This window comes from Psammomys obesus, unplaced genomic scaffold (genome assembly GCF_907164565.1).
Source record: "Psammomys obesus unplaced genomic scaffold, mPsaObe1.curated_primary_1811, whole genome shotgun sequence".
Taxonomy (NCBI): Eukaryota; Metazoa; Chordata; class Mammalia; order Rodentia; family Muridae; genus Psammomys; species Psammomys obesus.
The window spans coordinates 5,427,620-5,434,170 of record NW_026596427.1 but is presented as its reverse complement, the minus strand read 5'-3'; the positions used below and the strand labels follow the sequence as shown (position 1 = coordinate 5,434,170).

General features: G+C 41.6%; 1 pseudogene; it reads left to right on the top strand.

The window, feature by feature from the left end:
• The window catches only part of LOC129669532 (melanoma-associated antigen B4-like), an 11,490-nt pseudogene extending 6,015 nt beyond the window's left edge, over positions 1-5,475 (top strand).
• The last annotated feature ends 1,076 nt before the right edge of the window (positions 5,476-6,551 follow it).

Here is a 6,551-nt window from a genome sequence, read left to right as displayed (position 1 = left end):
ATATATATATATATATATATATATATATATATATATATATATATATAAACATACACAATAAAGTGTTACTCAGCTTTCAAGAAAAAAAGCTATGTCATTTGCTGGAAACCGGGTGTAACTAGATTTTCATAATGTGCAGCAATAGGAGTAAGGATCATCCAAAAGGAAAAGTGTCATCTGTTTTCTCCCAGATAATTTTTTTTTACAACAAACTGAAAGGCTAATAAAATTTTGTAATAAAAATTAATTATTAGTTCTTTGAAAAATGTGAAAACTTAATCTTCAGTAGAATTACTGTTTAGTCAACAAAGAAAATATTGGGGCTGGAGAGATGGCTTAGTGGTTAAGAGCACTGTGTGTTCTTTCAAAGGACCCAGGTTCGATTCCCAACACCCACATGGCAGCTCATAACTGTAATGTCAATTCCAAGGGATCTGATACCTTCACACTAATGTACATAAAATAAAAATTAAAAAAAATATATCAATTAACCTTACATTTTTGTTACTTTTTGCCTTACTGTGGCTGTGAAGATGCTAACAAAGCTCAGCCTGCTCCCTTCATCATTGAAATCAATCATGGAACAATTAAAGGAATAAAGGAAAAGAACCTCTCAAATTCTCATTCTGTGTGGAACTAGAATCTATGAAGGAATGAGCCATAAAACAGAAGCTGTGGGGCTCGGGGCCCATGCCTCCAGGAGAACTGGCATGGAAATGCTGAGACAGAAAATGTTCAAACCCTAGAAATCTCACATTTGAGACTTAAAATCTCATCCTGAGAACAGAAACTGTGGGACAAAGCTCCCTTGCTGTTTTCTGTGCCTGCCTCAGGAGCATGTGATACATCCTCAAGGTTACAGGTGGTCAGTCACATGGCCTTATCTCCTATTTTCTTTCCCTATGCAAATACAACATTTCCAGCACCCTGTCCCTGCCAATGGCATGCATTCATCCTCAAGTCCCTCATACTGCTCAAGGTTTATAAGTCCCTGTTTCACATGAAATAAACAGGCCAGCACCATCTCTTTCATCAATAACCATCTGAGACTCACTGTTTATTCTGGGGTAAGAAGGGTTTCCCTCCTCCTTGAAGAATTCACCATAAGACTCCTGGGCTTGACTGCTGGTGCAGCAGCCACAGTGGAATCACTGCAGCTACAGCTGAAGTTTGCCCCTTTATCTGTGAGAGTATGCTGCTGGTCACCATTTGTCGGTGAGTCATGTCACAAAGCCCATCACTGGGGGTGTTTACACTACTGGCTGTTCATGAGGCAGATGTCTAACTCTGTCTTGAAGCCTTAAACTCTGGAATCAGCATTCAGTCTGTAACCTGATCAAGCACAGTTATTCACCTGCCATCTGCCACTAATACTACTTTACAAAAAGAGCTGTAACCTTCGATGCTAGAGGCTGTTTAAAAAGAGCAGTAAAACTTGTAAAGAAAATCTGCCTTCCACACTTCCAGCTAAACAGGGTAACCTGTGAGGTTCTTATCACCCAAAATGCTCAGACTTCTGCCAGAGAAACGTATTCTCTTGGTACTGCATGCAGCAGCAGCAGCAGCAGCAGCCGCTTATAGTGCTCAGATTTCTGCCAGAGAAGGGTGCAATTCCATCATTGTGCACAACAGCAATGGAAACAGCAGCAGCAGCAGCGGCAGCAGCAGCAGCAGCAGCAACAGAGAAACAGGGCTGGAGAAGTGGAACCACAGAAGCAGCTGTGTAGACTATGATAAAAGATGACATAATTAACTGAAATGAATATTTTCAACTTTGACCTGTTTCACTAACTTCCTTAGTGAAGGAATGTATGGAAGCAACTGCACCTGCTATTGTACATGGAGTCATTAAGTAGCATAAATATTTGAGTTTTTGAGTCCAATGATAGTAGCAAACTACTTTGAAATCCGTTTAGTGGAAGAGATCTAGTCAGAAATTCATTATAATACTAAGAGAAAATGCCTACGAGGATCAAAATATAACAGCAAATATCATCAGTACTAACATTTGCAAAGGATACAAGTTCACCCTAAAATTTTTGAACACGGCATTATATTTGCCAGCAAAGGATGCAGCCATAGCTATCTAGCTAAAGAGCTCCCTCTCTTTCCCCTTAGAGACACTGCCAGGCCATGGTTAGAGGAAGGGCATGATTTCATATGAGAAAAAGTATTATTTCCAGTCCTAGACAAAAGCATAGAGAAGTGAAGGGAGGACAGAGTAGAGCTGTATTTCAAATTCTGCAAGACCTCACTCTCCTGTCCTTTCTCTACCATCACCTACCTTTCTCAACCAGATCAGGCAGAAGTGGCTGGATGATGCATACTAGTACTTTATATTAGCACTCACAGTGATTAATGTCTTTAGTTTGAGGGTTTGCCACAAATCATTTGGAAAGGAAGTAGCTGAGAACCTACAAACAATGAAAATGAAAAGCTTACTGAGATTTAAGTATGATGGCACAGACATGTAATCTCAGAACTCATGAAGCTGAGGCAGGCTGATTGTCAGCTTGTCTAATATATGCTACAACCAAACTGCTGCATGAGAAATATCACCCCTGAGAAAGGCAATTTCTGATTCTATGGGAACAAACAACAATGGTTGTACACTTGTACTCCCAGCCATCCAGAGACTTGAGAGTTGAAGCCCAACTGTACAAAAATATTTTTAGGGCAGCCAGAGCACACTGATTCAAAGGACTGGGCTGGAGGGGAGGGTGAGGGAAATGTTGGGGAAGAGAAAGAGAGGAGAGGAGGAAAAAAAGGAATAGAGGGGAAGGTACGTGGGGAGGAGAAGATAGGAAGGAGCAAGATTTGAAGAAAGGTGAGGAAAGCAGTAAAAGTGAGAGGAGCAGTAGGTGGAGATGGAAGGAGAGTGGAAAAAATAAGAGAAATGAGGATAGGTGGGGAAGGGAGGAAAGAGGCGCCAAAATTAGGAGAGAGGTAGGTGGGGTAGGGGAGAGACAGGAAATAGTGTCAGAAAGGAGAAAAGCGAAGAAAAGGAAACTGGAGAGATTTGGAGTAGGGAAGAGAAGAAAGGCAAAATAAGGGAAGTGATTAGTCAAATGGGGAGAGTGGAGAAGGTGGGGAGTGAGATGATGAGGGGAGATTAGAAAAAAGGAATGGAGAGAAGTAGGAAAGGGAGGGGATTTTAAAGGAGGGGAGGAGAGAGGTTAAGAGGGGTAAGAAAGAAGGAAAGAGGGTAGGAGGGTGAGGATATTCTATGCTAAAGGAGGTAGGAACGTGGGGATCAGGATAGGAGAGAGAAGGAAGGTGACTGGAGGTTAGTAATAGGAGGGAGAGATGAGATCATTGGACTGGGGAAAACAGTAGAGGAGGGAGAAATGGGAAGGGGAAAGCAGGACTGGTGATGGTAGAAGAAAATCTAAGAGCATAAGGAGAGGCATGAAAAGTGAAGGTGGGACTAGGCCTAATAAATGAATAAGACCAAGCTCAGAAAGACAAGCACTCATACCAGGGAACCTCTTCCTCTGGAACAAAAGAAAAGAGATGAGAATCCACCAGTGAGAAGTTCTGTTTAGTAGACCACAGGAACCCACGGAGAGTTCTATTTAGAAAACTACAGGAACACAGTGGGAGGGCCAAAAATTGAAGGTCATTTCACTTTCTGGAAGTTTGCACCTGCAGTTTCAGGAAGAAGAGGCTTGGAATCCAGTTAGCACAGAGATCAATCCTAGATATTACTGGGTGTTTTGGTTGGGTAAACTTCCTTAAAATGGTCACAACTTCAACTTTCCCAACCCTCCTTGTCACTCCTGTGAGAGTTCTTTAACACAGAAAGACCCCTATAGGCCTTCAGCCAGTGGAAGTGCCCATAAACAAAGCCTATCTGCTTTACTGATGGTCTCATGGAATGAGGACCTTGGTGAGATGCTGTTTGACTTAAACAACAAAAATGTAAATGTGAGGCTTTAACAGACTCTAGAGAAGGCAGTCTTGAAGATTACATGATCTGGGGCTAGGGTGGACATAAACAGAACTCTGATGCTGTATTGTCACCTAAGTGGGTCAGCCTATACTGACCTCAATTCTGTATAAGAGCTTAAGTGAGTCTGTCTGTACAAGCTTCCCCGACTTTCTGGCAGGATAAGTGGGTCTGTCTGTTCAAGCCTCCGTGCCTTTTTGTCAGGATCAGTGGATTTGTGTGGACACAGGTCTCTACCCATGTGTGGTGGCCTAAGTGGGTCTGTCTGCACAGGCCTTTGCACCTACCTGGAGGCCTAATTGAATCTGAATGTGCATAGGTCTCCACCTGTTTCCAGTGGCCTAGGCCTAAGTAGGGTTGTAGGGGCACAGGTCTGTGCTAATGTATGGCAGTCCTGGGTGGATATTCGTTTACATGCCTCTGCCCCTGTATGGTGGCTTAAGTGGGTCCATATGCACAGCCCTTGCCAAGGAAACCTAGTAAAAGACCTAAAATTAGACTTTCACACAGAGGCCTGACAAGTTTTCATTTTCTCCACATGGTTTGCCTAAAAGAGGTTGATTATCAGTACAGGAAGCCTGAAGTGTTCCTAGAAATATATCCTAGAAAGCTGAAAAAACAGGTCTTCATTAAATCCATGGTATTCTGTGCCCTGTAGTACTGTGGCTCTTACAGGCTATCATTCTGACCCTTCCAGATTTCTTCCTGTCAGGGCTCCTGCTTCAGCCCTAAGCCCAGTCCTCTTTCCTAAGTGGCAAAAGAGTAAGAGCCTCTCCAGAGCCAAACAACAACAGACAAGCAGTGAGGGCAAGGGTCTCCCAGCAGTTCAGCCCACTGCAGAGGAAGCAGCATTTCCTCCTGTTGACCAGAGTGATGGATCCAGCTTTCCTGGTGGTTCTTCTCCTCAGGAAGTGAATAGCCCTGTAATCCTTGGTGTGGGTGTGTCCTGCTCAGGCTCTAGTGTAGGTGTTAAGGGAGCTACTGTTCTTGCTGATAAGAAAAGTTTAGTTGCTACTCAGGCAGGGACCTGCATTAAGCACATACTTAAAGATCCTACTATGAGGACGGTTAATGTGCTGATAGAATTACTGCTAGAAAGTTTAATATGAAAAGGATTGTTACAAGGAGTGAAATTCTGGCAATAGTCAACAAGAAGTATAAGGAACAGTTCCTTGAGATACTCCTGAGAACTTCTGCATGCCCAGGACTAGTCTTTGTTCTTGAGTTGAAGGAAATAGATGCCAACTCCCACTCCTATTTGCTGGTGGGAAAACTGGGTGTCTCCACTGAGGGAAGTCTGAGTAGCAATTGGGGATTGCCCAGGACATGTTTTTTGATGTCCATCCTAGGTGTGATCTTCATGAAGGAGAAATGTGAGGTCCCAGAGTGCGTGTTGAAACCACCAAGACTGAACTCCTGGAAGTTTTAGCTAAAGTCAATGGCACTTTCCCTAGTGTCTTTCCTAATCTCTAGCAGATTGCTCTTAGAGATCAGGCAAGGGTACCAAAAAGAAGAGCTCAAGGTAGGGCTGGCAGTGTGTTCAAAGCCAGTGTTCATTCCAAGGTCCTACCCTACAAGTCCTCTCACATGTAATGAGTCTTTTTATGGTCTCAACCTTGTATTTGAAGAACAGTCAGCCTCTAAATTAGTGGAGAGTTCATAGAATACCAGAGGAAAACAATGTATGCATTCTTGACCTGTCATATGTTAGTAAAATGTAGGTAGTTGTGTTACATTTTGAAAGTTTAACTAAGCAGTGATTTGTGCCATACTCTTTGTTAACTGCATAAAGGGGTTGTAGTCACTTGTCAGTTTAGGACTTGTTTCAATCCATTGAAACAAACTGGAAAACCTTATTCTGTTTTTTACTAAAACATTAGGTAACATTACAGTGGAAATAAGATTTTCATGGAGATATGATACCATACAATGTTGAAACAACAGTAAAAGTCATTTTTGAAAGTCATTTTTGAAAATGTTATATATGAGTGTTATTTCTTAGCTGTATACTTTTTTCTTCTCATTTATGCTAAGTGAAATAAAGTGGGATTTGATGACTTTACTCAAATTCATTACAAAGTAAACTGTAAATGTTTATTACTTTTTTGGACAAGTATTAATTAAGCATTGCTTTTCTGGAAGTTCCACCTTCCCTCTAAGAGCACTGAATCTAGTTAGAAAAACATTATAGTCACTAACAACGCACTGGCAGAGCGTAGCAGCAGCTACATATGAGAAAGAGGGTAACATCCCATAGAAAGGGCATATAGAAAGATGATATGAGAAACTGGAAATTCTTGTGAAAGCTAAGTATAAATCACTATGGAATATATTGTAATAGGCAATTCAAAGGGCATACATGAACCAAAATGCTATGTTGGCGTTGCTATGATTTACTAATTGTATAATTTTTAATCTGCATCTGGCATTGTCTCTAAGTAGACAAAGTTTGTGTTTTGAGTCAAGTGCTAAAAGCCTCACTAAATGATATCTATCCAAATTAGGATTTTTAATATTTTTACCAGCTAGATATGGAGCCCTCCTTTAGAGTGTCACAAACTATAATCCAAGACATGTGGTAACTGCAATTTCATCAATGTGC